General features: G+C 47.1%; 1 pseudogene; it reads right to left on the reverse strand.

Moving 5' to 3' along the window:
* Window positions 1-2: 2 nt before the first annotated feature.
* LOC102009701 overlaps window positions 3-19,795 on the reverse strand; it is a 21,271-nt pseudogene continuing 1,478 nt past the window's right edge.

Genomic DNA, 19,795 nt, shown 5'->3' on the forward strand with positions numbered 1-19,795 from the left:
GTTCACAGATCTGTTGCAACCTGCAGCTTCCCTGTCACCCCTCTGGCTCTCCTCTCCTGCTGAGCTTTGTTTCCTGGAACTGTGTAAAACCTTCTGCCACTGCCATAGCTACTGCTGCTGGATCTGCAGTAGCCGCCTTGATTTCGTGGTTTGGTAAAGTACTGGCCTCCACCACCGTAGGGCCCAGAGCTTCTGCCTCCAAAGTTTCCCTCTTCATGGGTCCAAAATTTGAAGGCTGTTGTAACTGCCACATTCACTGTAGCTCCCACCACCTCCTAACTGCTTCCGTCATCACCAAATCCATTGCAGCCACCCCCACGGCCACCACCTCCACCTCCACCTCGGCTGCCACCAAAGCAGAGACCACTGAAGTTTCCTCCTTGACCAAAACTGTCACTGCCACCAAAACCACCTCCACGACCACCACCGAAATTCCCAGAGCCACTTTGGCCTCTTCGGCTAGACGAAGCCGTCTCCCGCTTCCACAGGGCTTTCCTCACTCCACAGCTGTGGCCCTTCACAGCATGGTATTCTGAATGACGGTCTTACCCACAGAATGGAGGTCACCAGAGCTTACGAAAGCAAAGCCCCTCTTCTCCCCACCGCCTCGCTGGGTCATGATTTCAATCACTTCGATGTTTCCGCGCTGTTCAGAATTGTCCCGTAGGTGGTGCTCTCCAGGGTCTTCTTCAACACCACCACCACAGGCCTTCCTCACCGCTGAGCGGGCGCCTGGTGCTTGAGGACCCTCTCTTGAGGCAGCTCTCTCGGTTCCACGACTCTTCCGTCCACTTGGTGCGCCCTGCGCTCTGGCTGCAGCCACGTCCTGCACAGTGGTAAGTGACCAGCCCGAAGCCCGGGAGCGCGTGGTGCTGGGACCTCTCATTACTGCGAGTGTCCGCGCTGCGCAGAAGGGTTCTCGGACTCTCACCAGCTGAGTCAAAGCTCAGTCCTCCAATGAAGAGCTTCCCAGCTGCTGCTCAGGCTCCTGAGGAGACTCTGACTTAGACAGAGGGCAGTCGGAAGAGAGACTGACGACGCTTCCCCCTCGGTGTCCACCAGCAGAAAGGAATAAGCTACCGAAGGTACTCCCAGCACTTTGTAAAGTTAAGTTCAGGGGCTCTGAATTCCATTTTAGTCCAGGGTAGGAGCAGGTGCCTCTAAGATGAAAGGCTTCTGCCCTTATCCTCTGACTCACCTTGGCTAACCGCACCCTAAGCAGTGAGTCGGCCTTCAGTAAGAGGTTTGACTTAGAAAGCTCACAAATTTAAGCCAGGCACGGTAGCTTGCGCCTGTAACACCAGCACTGTGGGAACTGAGGCAGGGGATCTCAAGCTCAAGCCCAGCCTGGGGAATTTAGGGAGACTGTCTCAAAAAAAAAAAAAAAATAGAAGGATAAGAATGAAGCTCAGCACAAAGTACTACAAAGACGCGCCCATGCACGCAAGTGCCACAAAGCTGGAAAATAATGACCTGCACTTTGCTCTATTATAATATTTTCCTGTCAGAAGTTGAAGCACTTTTGAGCCAAGGTAACGCACCCAACCAAAATTGATTAAAACAAGAAAAAGAGGGCCAGCTGTGGTGGTGTACCCCTGTAATCCCAGCACTAGGGGGGGCTGAGGCAGGATTGCTGTGAATTAGAGACCAGCCTGAGCTCCAAATGAGCTCAAGACCAGCCTGAACTGCATAGCAAGACCCTGTCTCAAAAACAAAAAAAGTTTTAAACAAAAAATGTCTTCCTAAATTTAGCTCCAAGTACGTAATGCCTGTAACTGGCGACTGACCTGACGTGAAGTGTGGATTTGGCAACGATGTGTGCTGACGTCACGCTTTCTCCCAGCCATGCTTTCTGCTGATTCTTTCAGGGACTGAGACAAAAGTGGAGTCTCTTTGGAATCTTCAGGGGTGTGTGTGTGTGTGTGTGTGTTGAGACAGAGTCTCGCTATGTGGTTCAGGGTGGCCTCTCACTCACTAGGTAGCCCAGGCTGGCCTTGCACTTGTGGTGATCCTTCTGCCTCAGCCTCCTGAGTGCTGGGATGACAGGCGTGCACTGCCCACCCATCTTCAGATAGGTGTTTTTAATTATTGGGCCCACATTGCTTAGCGAATCCCACTGAGATCAAGCAGCTTGGAAATGCTATTTCTTCCCAAATGACCCTGCTAAGCGTCTTGCCGAGGGCTCACTCATCCATGGTTTCCAGAAACAAAATCACACGAGCGACGTTCTAGGTCTAAACTCCACTAAAGTGATCACAACCAATGGAGAGGGGAGGAGACTGTTTTTGCCTTCTCTCTGACAACTCCCTAGATGCATCCCACCTACGAGCACAGCCAACCACGAACCCCAGGGACCATCACCAGGTCACCAGTTCATATACACGTGGCTGTGACAACGCGACGCTGAGCACTGGACCAAACGATAACGGATTCTCTGAAAATCTTTTTTTTTTTTTTTGTCTTTTGAGGCAGGGTCTCGCTATGCAGTTCAGGCTGGCCTTGAGCTCACCTTGTAGCCCAGGCTGGTCTCAAACTCACAACGATCTTCCTGCCTCAGCCTCAGTGCTGGGATTACAGGTGGGAGCCACCACGCCCAGCTCTGAAAAGCATTTTTAAAGACTGTACAGATGATGGTAGAGATCTGTGTATTGGAAAGGCCTGGGGCAGATCCAAGTCCTTCATGAACCATATAGTTCCTGAAACAAGCAAGAACTGCTGCTCTATCCTATCTTGCAAAAGAGTAATCAGTTATACATCAGACTTTTAAAATGAGAAAATATGCCCTAAGATACCCTGATAAGAACTGGGAAGGGCTACCACACCCTCGCCTGGGGATCTGCTGTATGAATGAAATGCGGCCCCCGGTCCCAGGCTGGCCAGAGACAAAGACCCTCTGCCAAGCGAATGAGTAACAGAGACACACACAAGCAGAGGGCAAAGGGCGCCCCCAGAGATAAAAATGAGAGCTGTGCTAAGCAGAACGGACGCAGAACACTGAGAGCACACACACCCAGGCACGCACAATGACCAACATGTAACCTATAAACTAGTCTCCAGCGGAAAGACTCAGAAGGTGATAAAATGAAATGTTAATGGTGAGTTGTTATCTGGTGAGTATTTCACGTTATTTTCTTCAAACATTAGTATTTTGAAATTTTCTACAATGGATATAGTTTCCTTTCTTGTTTCATTTTGTTTGTTGTTTATTTTGAGACTTGATCTCACTGTGTTGCTAAGGTAGCCTTGAACTCAAGATCCTTCAGCCTCAGCCTCCTGAGTAGCTGGTATCCCAAGTGTTTGCCACATCCCACCCCACTCCCACCCCCACCCTGGTTTCCATATTCCTTACAGAAAACAAGCTACATAAAGTAGTTTAAATATAACACTAAACAGATTCTCAATGCAGACAGTTAGACCCCTTGCTGAGGGAACTGATGATAGTTCCCAGCTGAACCTGGCTCCACCCTGTCCAGGTAGGGCAGAGGCTTTGCCTGGGAGGTGCTAAGTCCAATTTGGCCGATGGTTTCAAAAACAGTCCTAGTTCTCAGACAAAAAGCAGGAGGCATGTCCAGCGTGCTAGTGTACACCTGCAATCCCACTACTCGGGAGGCTGAGACAGGAGGATCACTGCAAGTTCAAGGCCAGCCTGGGCCACAAAGTGAGTTCAAGGCCAGCCTGAACTACATAGTGACACCCTGTCTCAAAAAGATAAAAAGAAAAAAAAAAAGCAGGGGCAGCAATTTAGCAAGTCCTTCCCGCCCCCGCAAAAAAGGCAGGAGAGCCGAAATGTTCTCTTTTGGTGGTCAGATACAGTCAAATTGAAAATGATGACATGGCTGGGTGTGGGGGCACCAGCTACTCCAGAGGCCGAGGCAGGAGGAAGGCCTAAGCCTAAGACTTTAAGACCATGTGGGCAACACAGCAAAATGCTGACTCAAAAGGAAAGTAAGAAAAAGAAAATGTCAACTGTAAGAAGACACAGGGCTATACCTTCTGATCCGGCTCGCTCTGCAGTGTATGTGTTGGGTTTTTGGCCTTTCGAGACAGGGTCTCACTATAGAGTTCATTCTGGTCATGAACTCAAGTTCTCGCCCAGGCTGGCACAGAACTGGCAACAATTCTCTTGCCTCAGACTCCTCGCTCTGCAATGAACAGATGTGGTGTTGGAAACCATGCTCACAGTTATTCCACAAAGCCTCACAATTATAAGAATGAGACAAAATGTATTATCTATAAAAAAGAAGAAAAGGCAATAGAAGCATGGACAATATTTCCAACTTATGACTCTAGAGATATGAAAAAAAGGATTGCCTAGCTGCAAGAAGAAAAAAACCTGGTATTATGCAAAGAGAAGAGAAAACTAAAAAGAAAAGAAAAAGAGAGAGCGAGAAGGAGGAGGACAAGGGGAAAAACAGGAAGAAAAGGTACCTGGACAAAAACTTTCCTGGTCAGAAACCACAGGAGTCGACGTAGGACTTGATCCTCAGACTGAAGTGTCTCCCCCTTTGGGGCAGTGGTCAAAATGTTGAAGAAAAATTTAGCAATACACTGTGAGAATCCGTCTGGAGCTGCCCAAGACACCTGCAATACAAGCTGGCTCTCCTCTCGCTTACTGGTTTGGAAGAAAACACTGATTTGTTTTTATACAACTCAGAAAAGTAGGACTGAAAAGCTACGCATTTCCAAGAGGTTTGTCCACATGCTTGTAAGGTCCTCATGTTGTTGTGGGGGGGGGGGTTGTTGTTGTTGTTTTTTGTCTTCTTGAGACAGGGTCTCACTACGCAGTTTAGGCTGGCCTTGAGCTCACTTTGTAGCCCAGGCAGGTCTCGAGCTTGCAACAATCCTCCTGCCTCAGCCTCCCGAATGCTGGGATTACAGGTGTGCGCCACCACGCCTGGCAGTCCTCATGTTTAAAGGAAGCACCCTCACGAGCCACGTGGCCTGCAAGCTGACCAGCCCACTGACAGATGAGATCGTGCACCTTCTGAGTGGTATGGCCACAGACCCAGTCTACTGAAAGCCGAGGCTCTGGCATTTCTGACAAAGTGTTCAAGAGCAGAATCAAGGGACTGCCCCAAACTGGGTGAGGGTGGATGTCTATAATCCCAGCACTCTGGAAGGCTGAAGTAGGAGGACTAGAAGTTTGAACAGCCTGGGCCACTGGGCAACACAGTGAGATCCTGTCAAAGTGGATGTGGCAGGAGTGTGCACAGCTGATCTACAGCAGCAGGTTGAAATGTACCCGTCTTTTTGCCTGTTTCTCCCTTAGCTGTTTCTAGCACGAAGCTTAACTTACACGTGCTGTGCATCCGCTGTAACTTGGAAGGGCTTCGCTGAAATTTTCATAGGAACCCACTACAGCTGGGTGCACACACAGGCAACTTTTATTAGATGTTTCTGAATATGACCATTTCAATAGCAATCCTGGAAAAAATACTCTAAAACTTGGCTTCTTATGCTGTCCTAGTCTGATCAGTACAGCTTGCCCCCTGGACTGATATTCCCTTACTCCGGTCTTGATGGCTCCTGCACCCACTTATGAAACACCACAGCTAACTTCCTGTCAGGGTTTGGTCTGTGTTTACTTCCATCTTCAAGCTGGAAGCCACTCAAGGAGGATTTATTTACTGATCTTTGTATAATAATCTCTCAGCAAGGTGATAAGGATGCTGAAAATACGTGTTGAGCTGAACTTCATACAATTATTGATAAGCATGACATGAGTTCTGGTGTCTTAGATACCTGGTAGAAAATGTCCCAAATGTATTCATTATATCGCTCACACCTGTCCATTAAAAGTGTCCTCACTGTCTTGTACTTCAGTGATTAATGTCACTGACAACCTCCCAGCTGCTCCCCTATCACCTTCAAGTTTTCCCTCCTTAGAGCTGGGGATTTAGCTCAGCGGCAAAGTGCCTGCCTGGCAAGCACAAGGTCGTGAGTTCGGTTCCCGGTACTGGAGAAAAACCAAAAAAAAAAAAAAAAGTTTTCCCTCCTTCACTCCATCAACCACTGAGTTCTGTTGTTTTTGCGTTTGGAATATATCTCCCTCTTGTCATTTCTACTGCCTTGCTGTCTAGGTCTGTTATCTCACAGCAGGTCCTCCTAACTTATCTTGACCCATCTTGTAACTGCCGTGTAACCTTCCTAAACATAACTGATCTGTTTTTTTCCTCAAAAACCCAACAGTTACAAGGCTTTCCCTGAGGTCCTGTGTGCAATCTCAAGCCAACTCTCTGACCTCACGTCCATGAATATTTCCGCAAGCCCCACACTCTGGCCGTGGTCACTCACCAGCTGCCACTGTTTTACGTGTTTTTACGACTCTGTGTCTTTGCCTTGTCAGCTCCCTACAATTTCAACAACTCAACACAAATCCTGTATTTATACAGTCAAGATTAACAGCGGTAGAAGGGACATAACCGAAACTTCTTCAGCGATTAGAAGCCATGCACCTATTTAGCAACAACAGTATAAAAGAACTAACGTAAGAAGCAGAGATATATTTAACATGACTCCTGAAAAATTTATCAGACAGAGACCCTGCTCTTAGAAAGCAAATCAGTCACCATCCATTTTGACTGAGGAGGTGAGAGTTTTGTTTGGAGGAGGTGAGAGTCTTGCTTATTTTTTTCTTTAATCCCTAGAACAGTGTCTACCACAAGCTAGAAGCTAAATAAATATGTGCAGCATGAAGAAAAATATTGAGTTTTCCATCTGGAAGAATTTGAGGTCAAGATGCACTTCAGGTGTGTCCACTCAGTCCCTGGCCGTGCACGGCCTTGGGGACAGCAAGAGACATAAGGGAGCCATTCCCTCCCCATGAGGAGCTTGCAGCCCAGCCAGGGGACCAGCACGGAAGTATGTGCAGTAGCTCCAATGGGGAATCTTCAATGTCAGGTTTAGTTTCTTCAACTGTAAAGGAAGAAATTTCAAAATCCTCTGCTGTGTCAGAGTATATTGGTTTCAACACACTATGTACATTTGTTCCTAGAGGCCCTGGGAATATGCGCTCTCTCTGTCTCTCTCTGTCTCTCTCTCTGTCTCTGTCTCTGTCTCTCTCTGTGTCTCTCTCTTCTCTCTGTAAATAACTGTTGCTTATTACCTGGCTTTTGAATTGAACGAATGAGACTGTAGTTGCCTAATTTTCAAACAGAAATAAAATTAGAACTGATAATAAAGTGCTTTAGACATTAAAAAAATAGTGTACCCAGTAAATAGTAATGTTGTGAGGCATAAACCCTACTTTGTTCTGACAACTACTAGTTGCTCTGGGCCAACTGCTCAGCGGGCTCGAGCACTGGCTTCCGCACAAATACAAGAGGACCAGCCCCCTCAAAGAATGAAGAAAACCCCATTCGACAGTGGCATGAAGTGGCTAAGCATAAAGAACACTCACAACGTTAGCTAACGCCATTCCCACTCCTCCCTTCTCCACGTGTGGCTGCAGACCAGCCAGCTACACCTCTACCTCCTTTCCCAACCGGGTTAGCCAGCCGGTACGGGAACTTGATCTGCTTTGTTAACTTCCCCAAACGGAAACTGTTGGCAGGCTCATATCTACAACTTAAAATGTAGCTAAAATCAGGTTTAAAACTACTGAAAATATTTGTTGATTATTCAGAGAAAAGAATACAGACAAGTAGATAAAAATTCTGTACATTTTTGGTTCTTCTTACTTAGAAAGAAATACGATCTAGTAAAAAAAATTATGGACTCATTGCATATTACTTACAACAGCAGAAAGTGCTGACCTGGGCATTCAGCAGTAGGGCCCTCCCAAGCCACCACTGCCCTCAAATGCCAGGCTTTGCCTTGGTAAAGCCGAAGAACTTAGTTCTTAGAACTCTGGGAGTTTACTTAGTAGGTTTGGCTGAAGACCAAAAAATGTGCAGAGAGTGTAATGGCTTAGGCAATGAGTATGGGACAACGTGGAAAAGTATGATAATTAATCATTAAGTTAGAAAGCATAAAACAAAGTTCCACAACTGTGTAAAAGATCTACTTGCAAGAGGAGAAGAAAGGTACAAGACAGATTTTTCAAGTTTGATTTTTCAAAAATGAATCTAAAACATTCGAAGTGAATTACTGCCTTCCTTTCATTTTGAGGGCTAGGTGTTATGATACTCTATTGTTGTTTAGAGAATTTTAAAATCCGTATTCTTTCACACCAGGCAACAGACAGACTTTAGATTTTCTGCACACTTCAGAAGAAAAGAGCTAATAGCAGTTTTTGCCTTTCCCACAGAGGTTCTTAATTAATGTTAGGGAATAATACCTGGTCTTAGGAAAATGGCTTAGATTTGTCAATAGGCACAAGGACCAAACATATAGAGTTGTAATTAACCACTCTTATAAAAAAATACAGCAATCATTACAGCAAGCTTAGAACTCAGAAATGTTCAAACCATCCCAAAGATGAAAGAACTTTAGTATTTATCTAAATATTCCTAGATTAAAAGTTTTGGTATATTGTAATTCTCTATCACCATCAGCAGAAGTGCGTTGTTCGGTATTATAGATAGAAAGGAATGAATCAAACAGCTTGCTAATATATAAAATAGTTACTTATAATAGTCTCGCGTTTGGAGCCAAATTTTAGTGGTTAATCTTGGGCAATTAAAGCATTTAATGGATGAGGTTTTCCTCTCTGTGCTTTACTTACCTGGAGAACTGTAACGCCTACATTTCCCATTAAAGTGGGCACTGTAGGTGCTAGAATCATTACCAGCTGAAGTCAAACGAACTGAACAGGCCCTCTTATTATTTTCAGATAACTAACCCTAATTCCTTACTTTGCCAAGAATAAAAAGGCATGCAATGCCTTAGATACAGTGGAGCAGTCCTTCTTCTCAGAACTGACACAACACAGCAATCTACTCCAGCAACTCAATTACCTGAGACTCCGAGAAACACAATGCAAAGTACTGGCCATGATGGGCCACCTCGGGAGGAGCCAAGGGAAAGACACTACTCAACCAGCCCAGGGTAGGACGAAGGAATTCAGACTGTGCTAAATATACACTTCCCTCGTTACAGACCGGCCACAGTGCTACAGCCGGGTTGGTGTAGGACCGGCTTTTGCGGTCGGAATGGTCAGTCCATTCTTGAGATGGTCTCAGGCTTTACAGGATGTTTGAAAAGAAGTAAGGTATACTCAGCTAACCTATGCACAAAGATGGCAGATACACAGACAAAAATAAAACCTTACTGGTGAAAGCTGTTCAGCAGTTCTACTCTGCTCCCAACTTCATTTAGGCAGAGAACTTCCCACCACTGTTTCATAGCACAGTAAACTCATTCCGGGCACAACAATTTTTGTCCAATCAACTTTAATGATTTCTCCCTGTAGTCCAATGGTCACAGCGAGTTTCAGCCAACTCAGATGAACTTTTAACTGCAGAAAAGCATACGCTGCTCTGAATGGGTTGGAACAGGTGGACAGCCGCAGGGATCGCCATTTTTACTCTGAGACAGATGCCAACCCCTGTAACGCTTGCTGAACTGTGAACTGTGTGAATGGCTGCGAGGATGTGTGAGAACTAGGTCTAGGGGTCCAGCTGGCTCAGACCCCAGAGAACTACAAGACGAGCCCTGTCACCTTCCTGTGTCATGTACCTCACAGCGAGTTCCTTCAGAGTCGGGCTGGGTGGGACAACTGAATTTGCCCTGAATCACTGTCTAGTGGCCTGTTCAGAGGCCTTCTGTCTCCGGACCCACTGTTCACTCCTGAGTTTGAGTCAGTACTTGCCTGGCTTCCGGGTGGATAAAAACCCCACAAACAGCCAGACAATGCTGAACACTTGAGGATATTCTCCAAGAACAATGTTCTTAAAGTGGCTGATGGTGTCATTTTAGAAGAGTGGGTTTCTGTAGTTGAAATATCAGGCAGTCGTAATGGACAACCCTTCAAAGACTTCTACATGCCAAAGATCAAATACACGTCATTGGAAGAAAAAGACCCAAAGCCAGAGTTTCTGAGGAAGACGGTGTACAGGAGGAGTCTCAGCTTAAACACACTGAGGCAATCTCGTTAGTGCCTCGCCTTCCCTGACACCTGCTCTGTGCGCTCAGCCTGGTCAGGTTAGACAGCCTTTCACACAAGTTAGCCCATCTGATCCCACAGCAAACCAGAGCACTACTCTGGGCTTATGTCCAAGTTGTCGTGTTACCCACAGAATACAGTATCCCTGGCAGGTTTTCACTTAAGCCACCAGCAAAGCCCTTTCCATATTACATCTTACGGGGCTTCCCCTCCCACCGGGCTTCCACACGAGCCACTCCGCCCCCGACGTATCCTGCAAGCCCGACACTCACAGGCTCATCACTAGCATCACCCTCTGACCTCCTCTCAAGTAGCCTTCCCGGTGGGACAATAACCTTCAGTGAAAACCTTCATCACCAGAACTTCATCACCATCACTCATGTTCTCAGAACGCTTCTAATGCTACTCGGAGCTGTGCTGTAGAAGTATGTTGAGAGGGACACACTTTTAATTCATTTACTTATTCTTTGTGGGTTTATAACTTTGACAATCAACAGTTCTCATCCAACCATCAATTTTTTGAGGTGACAATAGGTGCACAGGTAACCAAAGTAGAGATTTTGTTTGGCAAATCTTCAGCCTCAGTACGTTTTCACTTTTAAACAACTCCACGCGGAGGTGGCGTGGGACAGTCCTTATTCCTCTGGCCCACACAGCTTTCTGCGGTTTGGTATTAATGCACATACCTGGAGACCCCACTACCTGCAGGGCAAACTTCCAAGTCTCTCTGCCTGCTGGACAGCATGTTTACTGAGCACACACCATGCGTGCAATTACTTTAAATTTTTATTGCAGTAAACACACATCATAAATTCACCATTTTAGTGTATAATTCACGGGTATTGAGTACATGCACACTATGACTATCCATTTCCAGACACCAGATGGAAATCTTGTACCCATTACACAATGGCTCCCCACCACCACCACAACTACTCTTTCCTTTCCTAAGCACTTGCCTATTCTAGGTAACTCAAATATGTGGAATCATAGCATATGTGTCCTTTTGCATATTTCTCTTAGCATAAAGCTTTTGGTCTGTCCAGGTTCTAGCACATGCAGGTTGAGCATCTCCTTACCTGAAAATCTGAAATTGGAAATGTTAAGTTAGAAAATATTTGAGCAATAATACAATATCGCAAGTAGAAAATTCTGTAAAATGAAATTTTATTTCTTGCACAAAATTATTTAAAATATGGCACAAAGTTACCTTTAGGTTATGTGTATAAGGCATATATGAAACATAAATTAATTTCATGTTTAGAATTGAGTCCTACCCCGATATTTCATGCACATGCAAATATTTCAAAATCAAAAACTCCAGAATCTAAAACATTTATGGCCCCAAACTTTTGGATAAGAGATAACTCAACCTTTATCAGGATGTCGCTGTTGTTATGGCCAAGTAAAGTCCCATGGTATGTGTATACCACATTTTCACTTATCCATTTATCCTAGACATTATCCTAGACATTATCATCTTCACGTTCTTGTGAACCACACTGCCATAAACACTGGTGTAAAAACTTCTCTTTGTTTCCAATCTATACCTAGAATAGGTGACATTAACTCTATATATTTTACTTTACCCAATATGTACAAAATATTATCATTTCAACATGTAATCAATAGAAAAACTGGCATATCATATCTTTTTTTGTGTAGGTTCTCAAAATCTAGTGTATTTACAGTGCAATTTGGATACTAAATTTTCACCAGAAATGTTTAACCTATATTTAGAGTTCATAAAACCGGGGCTGGGGATTTAGCTCAGCAGCAAAAGCGCCTGCCTGGCAAGTGCAAGGTCGTGAGTTCGGTTCCCGGTACCGGAGAAAAACCAAAAAAAATAAATAAATAAATAAATAATAAAAATAAAAATAAAAGAGTTCATAAAACCTATAATTGAAAGCATAGATTCATATACTGAACTTGTTCCAAACACTTTTTACAACATGTAATCAAAATTAAATAAAATTAGGCCAGGTGTGGTGGAATATGCCTGTAATACCAGCATTCTGGAGGCTGAGGCAGGAAGATTATGAGTTTGAAGCCGGCCTCAGCTACATAGCAAGACTCTGTCTCAAAAAAAAACAAAATAAGTAAATACATTTAAAATTCAGTTCCTTGGTCAACAAAGCCACATGTCACATGTTCAGTAGCTACATGTGGCTGGCGCCTTCTGTATGGAACAGTGCATATTTAGGAAACTGGGAAGAAATCCCTCTGTCTGACTCCTTCAATCCCACTCCATCCCCCTCGTCCCTTGCCCGTGACTCCCCAGCATGGATCCTAGACCAACTGGCCATGAACATTAGCTCTAAAAACATTTACTGAGCACTGAGCACTGAGCACACGGCAGGCACTGAGCTAAACACTGGGTATGGTGGGAAACAACACCATGTCCTCCTAGTCTGCAAACAGGTGGGGCCAGCAGATGTAAATTTTTTTTTTTTTATTTTAAAGAGTAAAAGAAGGATAACATAATAATGGGGGGGGCTTACCAAATTACAGACAAAGTGGTAGGAAATTATCAATGGTTATTGTTTTATATATTGTTATCTACAAGATAGTTTCTCAGGAAAACAAATAGACAAATAATAGTGAGTTACAGACAAAAGAGGTAGGTTATTATCAATGGTTGTTGTACTATACTTTGGTATCTTCGAAAGAAAATAAATAGAGCTATATATGAGTGACCAATTGAATAATCATTAACTATGCTCAATGGTTGTTGTAGGAAACACATAATAATAAACATGCATCCATTTACGAAATAGGATAGGAATAATACAAGCATTACAGAGTTATGGATAGATTAGTAGGAAAATATCAATGGCTGCTATAATACATGGTGGTATCTTCAAAGTGGTTTCTCAGGAAGACAGAGATATGCAAGAAGGATCTAATAAGTAGTTACAGCCTAAGGGCTGTCAAAAATAGCATATTACCTCCTCACCAGTGACTCCTGTCACTGAGTTGTGATAGCTAGAAGAAAGGCCAGGATTGAAAAAGACCGAGAGACTTGCACCTGTGTCTAGCAACAGGCTGTTTTCTTTTTTCCTCCATAGTCATGATTACCCAGGGCTCCTCCATGGAAATGACGGTCTGGCCAGAGGGAGAAGGCAGAGTATGCTCCAGGCCCCCTCATTCCTGTTGGACTAACCGGTAGCATGGGTCTGAGCTCTGGGGCTTCTGCTTCAGAGGGCTGACCCATCTCCAGTGGTCATCTTTGCATTCAGGGCATGGCCCATGGGGCCTCTTAGGGCAGTTCCTCTTGAGGTGGGCTGGCTTTTAACAGTGGTAGCAGATGAACGCAGTCATAGAGTTCTTCTTGGGGCCCTGGGAATCAGACTTGGGGTCTGTATCTCTTAGTGCTGCAGCAAAAGCAGCTGCTTTTTCTCGGTCTCTTTGTTTTCTCTCCTTGGCTTCCTCCCCATCATGGCTATAGAATACTCAGGAGGCAATTCTTACTAAGATCTCAAGTGAGCCGTCTAGGGAGGAAGCCATTCTTTGTAGCTTTTTCTCTCCAGCCTCCTATCACATTGGGACCCCACACACAGTTAGTGTCCTCTCCCCAACTGTCAGCACAGGCAGCAGGAATCTTGCTGCAGACCTCTCCAGAACTCCACCACAGCCTGTACTGTCAGGGGAAGAATGGCTTCCAGGGAGTCTCCGCAGGTATTATGCAAGGTCCTCCTGGTTTACAGCTTCCGAACGGCTCTCATGACCCCAGTCCACAGGACCTCTGCTCCTTGGGCTTAGTCTGCATTCTCATGTTCTCCGAGTCCTTGTTCAGCAGCTGCTCCTCCACTGACTCTGGACCTTTCTGGTTCTCAATGGCGGGAGCAAGAGTGACCCGCTGTATGGCATGTATTCCCAGGGGTTTCTCCATGTTTGAATGATTCACACATGTCCGTGGGTGGGCATCTGCAGCCGGTGCATGATGGGCCAATTGTGTCATTGTTTCTCTGTGTCATGGTAGTTCTCAATTGAGCGGTGGCAGCCAGCCTGAGGGCCGGCATGCAACAGTGCTCACTGCTGCGTGGCTCCCCGTGCACCGGGGGCCCTCCTACCAGGCACCTACGGGGCAGGGGGCCAGCCCGCAGACCAGCGCTCCCCACCCTGTGGCTCCCCACCCCGTGGCTCCCCATTCGGAGGGGCAGATGTAAATATTGACAACACACAGGTGAGTACAATTCACAGATATAAATTACAAGCCCTCAGAAGAAAAGGATATTGTCAGGCCTGCTGTGAGAGAGACCTTCATGCTGCTCCCCACAAACAACAGGAATCCAGCCTGCCCTCAGCAAACAAGAACTGATGGTCATAAAGAAACTTAGGACTGGCCCTCCAGACTGCCCGACCTTGGAAGACCCCACTTTTACTTGTGCTGATCATTCTTGCAGCTCTGACCTCAAATATTCCATCCAGATCCCTTGGGACTATGATCCCCTAACCCCAAACCCCAAACGCTATATATACTTATCCTCCCCTCCAGATATTCATGGTGTCTCTCTGATTTCACCCTGCCTGTATGTAGACAGAATCAAATCTAGTCTTTCCCACAGTCTCAGTCTCTGGGTGTTTCTTCACACATCATTAACATTTGGAGCCAAAACCCAGGACAATAGGGGTGTCCCTCTTGAGAGGGTACTAGACACTGTCTTGAGCCTCTTTTCCACTGAGGCCACCTGGTGACTCTGATTCTGGACTTTGCTCCAGTGTTCCAGGCAGTTCCCCAGCATCCCCATGCTGACCGCTTCAGATGTGGTAAGCTTGCCCCCCTTTTCGGGCTTCCGACACTCTCTGTGCCTTTAAGACCCGGCACCCCCACCCTGCTGCTGCTCACCACCACTGCCTCAGCTCTGCATCTTTGAGCTCCTCCCTCTCTGCTGCTGGCTTCTTCCTAGTTCCACTCTCTCCCCTCATCAGAAAGGCTCACTCCTCCTCGCCTTTAAACCTAGCACTGGTCACAGACACTCCCCTTGACGATTGATCAGTTTTGGTGGCAACTGCTTTGCTCAATCACCCACGCTCCCTTACAGCCTTGGGCACAACAGAGGACGTTCAGTACAGGCCTTGGTGCTGTTCTCACTTTGCCACGCCAGGCGTGACAGTTATCTCTCTCTGCTCCCAACGGGAGGAACCTTCCTCCTCCTCTTCTCCCTTCCTCCCCTTTAGCCTGTCCCTTAAAAAATCTGAAACGCCTCCATCTCTAACCTGATCTGAAGCTCAAGAGTCTCATCTCTCTGTAACACTGCATAGCCAGGGTACAAACTGGAAAATGGTTCAAGGCGGCCAGAAGACAGGACTTCTGATTCCTCTGTTCTGTGGGACACAGCAAGTGCCAGTCCCCGCAGTTAGGCTGGACCATCTTGTCTCGGGCCTTTGGGACAGCCCCATGACATCAGTTGCCCCTCGTGTGTGGTTTACTTTCCTTTCCCCTCGCCTTATACAGTACATAGACAGTTTCCATCTCTGCAGCCCCTCCTATGAATCATCCCATGAGAACACTCCTAACTACTGCAGCATCTAGATTCCCAGGGATCACAGGTCTCTCCCTCTAGGGCCCAGATCCCTTCCTCGTCTGTCACTTACTTGGGCATCATTCTCCACAAACACACCTGTGCCACACCTCCAGACTGGGTGAGCTTAACCCCCCAGACCCCAACCTCCACCACCAAACAACGGCTCCTCTCCTTTCTTGGCTTCTTAATAGGACGCTTTCGCCTCTGGGTTCCCAGCTTTGCCCTTCTCACTGAACGCCTCTGTAAAGGGAGACCCCGCTGAGCCCTCAGATCGCAAGACCTTTCCTCACTCATCCTTTCAGACCTTAAAGGAAGCCCTAAAGACAGGCCCCTCCTTGCCCTCCCAAGCCCACCTGGCCCTTCAATCATCACACACCTGAACACTGGGCTGTGCAGGAGGAGTGCTGTCCCACAGTCCCAGCCCATGCCTCATCACGGTCCTGTCTAAACAACTGGACCACACTACTTTAGGCTGGCTGCCGTGCCTGCGCACTGCTGCTGCAGCAGCCCTAACGCTTCCAGAAGCACTCAAATCACCACATAGTCTCCCCTCACCCTTTACTCCTCCCACGATCTCCACGGACTCACGTCCTCATCCCACCCCTCACACTTCCTCCCCACCCCGCCATGTCACAGAAACTCCCACAGTTACCCCCGCCTTGGGCCCAGACTTTAACCCGGCCTCTTGATTCATTAACCAACCCTCCCAACTGTATGTCACTGACTCACTGGGCAACATCCCCTTTTCCACGCATCTATACCCTCCCTCTTCCCAACATTTACCATGCCTGATTCACTGACAGACGTTCCTATAAGCCCCCCACCCCAACTCCTTTGCCAGGGCAAGGTACACTATAAAACACACTGGTACCCTTCTCCTGACACTCAGCCTTAGGAGGATAAACTGGCTAAAAAAAATGGTTTTGATTCAAAATGTAACAGCCCAAGTGGACTGGGCCCTTCTGAGTTATCTATAGCACACCAACAGCTGTTGACTTTCAACATCCCGCAGTGGGCCCGGCTAGAGAATAAAGCTGTGCCCTGGAGACAATTTGCCCGACTGCTCGTCCTCCTCATGGAAGTTGCAGGTAACCTCCCCTGCATCCCTCAGGTTGACCAGGATCCCAGAAAACACCTAAAGGCCCTGCCATTGTCTATCCTGTTGCTTCACCTATTTTAGTCAAACAGTCTGCACTGATCTGACCTGGTTTCATCCTCAGGCTTCTGCTCTCCAGTCTTTCTACACCTGGACAGAAGATCTCCCTCACCAGGCACTCCGAGTGATTTCTCCCCAGAGATCACACTGCTTTCCTTTTTTTCTTGCTCTTCTCTTGTTCTGTGAATAGAGAGGATATTAAACATCCTGTCTTTATGTGTTTTCCTATAGGTTTTACTCTCAATTCTACTGGTATTCCAGCTCAGTTATCTTTTACCTTGGGGATGAAATCATCTTTTGCGTTCACGTTAATCTCCCCAGGTCTTCCCCCTCCCCTTACCTACAACCTTTAACCCAGTTAACACTCTTCCTCCTTCCTGCGCTGAGGCTGCTCTCCCCAAGCTCCTCCCAGCATTCCCCATCATCTTTACAAAACTTCACTGTTAACTCATTCCTTGTTGAGCCACTCCAACCCTACCTGGCCGAAGATTGCTGGCTTTGTCCTTCTGTATCTGCAGCAGCCTATACGACCACTTCAGTCCCTTCAGTCCCAGGTCTGGATCTCTACCACATCACACACCACCTCCAGTATGAAACGAAGGACCCACTAGACTCAACAAAATGTCTGCAGCCATTTTGCCTATGACTGACAAAACAAAAAACCTCCAGGCAGGATGCGTGGCCTGAGTCTTCCAATCCTGTTTCACTAACGCTCCTGCATAGGACAGCTCAACTAAGCCCATACACAGCCCCATAACCACGGATACTCCTCCGACTCTCCAAGCTCCTGCTGGCACTAAGCGTAATCTGTCCTCTGGTATACCACAAGGACATCTTCTTCCCCATCAGTCTAACTATTCACTACTGTCCCCGGCCTTGTACGATCATGCCAGCTACCAGGTTACTCGGGAAGCCCCATTCACTCAGATTGTCCACTTTTCCAGTCCTCCCGAAGTTGGCCTACATTACTGCTCAATAGACAAAGTTCTGCAACTGCGGTCGTGTCCCACGCATGACCTTTCTCTCATGGACTTCTTGTCATAAATCTCCCACTTGCTCAGACTGTCTCCTCTTGCCTACCTTGACCATTCCTCAAATGGCTCCTAACAGATACCAAAAGCTTCTTCCTACACTGGAAAAACAGAATAGGCACCCGTCAAACCTCATGTCAGAGACCCCTCTGGCCCTTCGACAAGTGCTGCCCTAGCAGGCACCCTGGACATCTAAGAAAGACAGAATGAAAAATCACACACCTCCTTAACATTCACAACCCATTCTGTTTACCCAGAGGTGTCTTCCTCCTCGGTGGACCTCCATCTACTCGTGCCTCCTGTTAACTGAACGGGCACCTATGCACTGACATACTTTATCCCAAAACAGACAATGCCCCAGGAAACCAGAATTTGCCCGTCACCATTAAAACCCAGGTCCAGTGACGGAGAGCCACACATTTAAAACCCCTGCTTAGAGGTTTGGATATCAGCACCGCTACAGGGGCAGACGTAACAGGTCTAGCTACCTCCCTGAGCTCCTACTCCTCCCTCTCTCAAGATCTTTCTGACAGCCTCAGACAAAAAGCTGACTCCATTCTCACCTCACAAAACCAGACAGGCTCCCTGGCAGCAGTGACCCTTCGACACTGTACAGGTTTAGACCTCCTCACCACAGAGGAAGGTGGGTTATGGGTCCTCCTTGGGGAAGAATGTTGCTTTCATACCAACCAGTCACGCATAGTACAGGACACAGCCAAAGACTGACAGAAAAGTCTGGAGAAATTAGACAGCACCTGTCTGACTCTTGGACTAATGTTTGGGGCTGGGCCTTGTGGCTTCTTCTGCTAGCTGTACCTCCATCTGTACAATCCTCCTCCTTCTCCTTGGGCCATATCTCCTCAGACTTTTCTCATAGTCTTTACAGGATTGTGTACATGCGATTACCAAGAGGCAGGCGCTGGCTTGACCACTCCTCAGTACTACCCTGTCCCCCAAATTTTTCTCCCAATTAGGCTGCCCCAACCACCCCATCTGTCAAGTCCAAAGTAGCCATGAGAAACTCCACCCTCTAACCCTTCCCTCTCTGTATATAACCACAAAAAGATGGGACTGTCAGGCCTGACCTGAGGGAGACCTTCATGCTACCCTCCACAAATTACAGGAATCCATGCTGCCCTCAGCAAACAAGAACTGATGGTCATAAAGACATGTAGAGCTGCACCTGAAATCTCCCTGACTCTGGAAGACCCAGCTTTATTTGCACAGCTGTGCCGATTGTCCTCGCAGCTTTGACTTCAAACATTTTATCCGGATTCCTTGGGACTATGACCCCCCCAGCCCCAAACCCTATATATAGTTAGCCTCCTCTCCAGAAATTCGTTGGTATCATTCCGATTTCAGCCTGACTGTACATACAGGGAACTAAATCTAGTCTTTCCCACAATCTCGGAGTCCAGGTATTTTCTCCTACGCTGTTAATTAGCAAATGTGACGCTAGGACAGGAAGATAAAAAGATAAATAAGAATAACATGAATAACAGTAGCATACATGTCGGCAAGTTCCACAGAAAAAGGACCTGATGAGACTTGTAACAGTGCACCTGGTGTAGAAGGAAATCTCAGAGGAAAAGACCTGAAGCTAAAAGGACAGGTGAAATGGGGAAAGCAGAGGGGATCAAGTGACCGAGCAGAGGGGACGGCAGGTAACCGTCCTGGACCTCAGGAACAGACACCAGGTGCCGGAACGCGGCGAGGTGAGCAGGTACGAGGGGCCCAGCCACGCAGGCCTGCACGCCGAGGAAGCGCTTGAGACTTTTGTACCAGGTGCAGCAGGAAACCTTTCACGGGATGTTCAACCACGCTGAAGACCAGCTGGTTTGCTTGATGAGGAAAAACCCCAACTCCTCCACTGGATTCTCCGGGGACTCCTTCTTCCCTGAATTTCGGCCTTTCCCGCTCGGTGAAGACTTCGCCTGCGCACCGTCGCTCTGCGCTCGCTTCCCTCGCACGCGTCGCAGCCCGGCCGCGGGCGCGCCTGCAGGACAGCCTCCCCGCCCGCGTGCGCGCCGAGCGC

Source organism: Chinchilla lanigera, unplaced genomic scaffold, assembly GCF_000276665.1.
Source record: "Chinchilla lanigera isolate Chin_1 unplaced genomic scaffold, ChiLan1.0 scaffold00010, whole genome shotgun sequence".
Classification (NCBI taxonomy): Eukaryota; Metazoa; Chordata; class Mammalia; order Rodentia; family Chinchillidae; genus Chinchilla; species Chinchilla lanigera.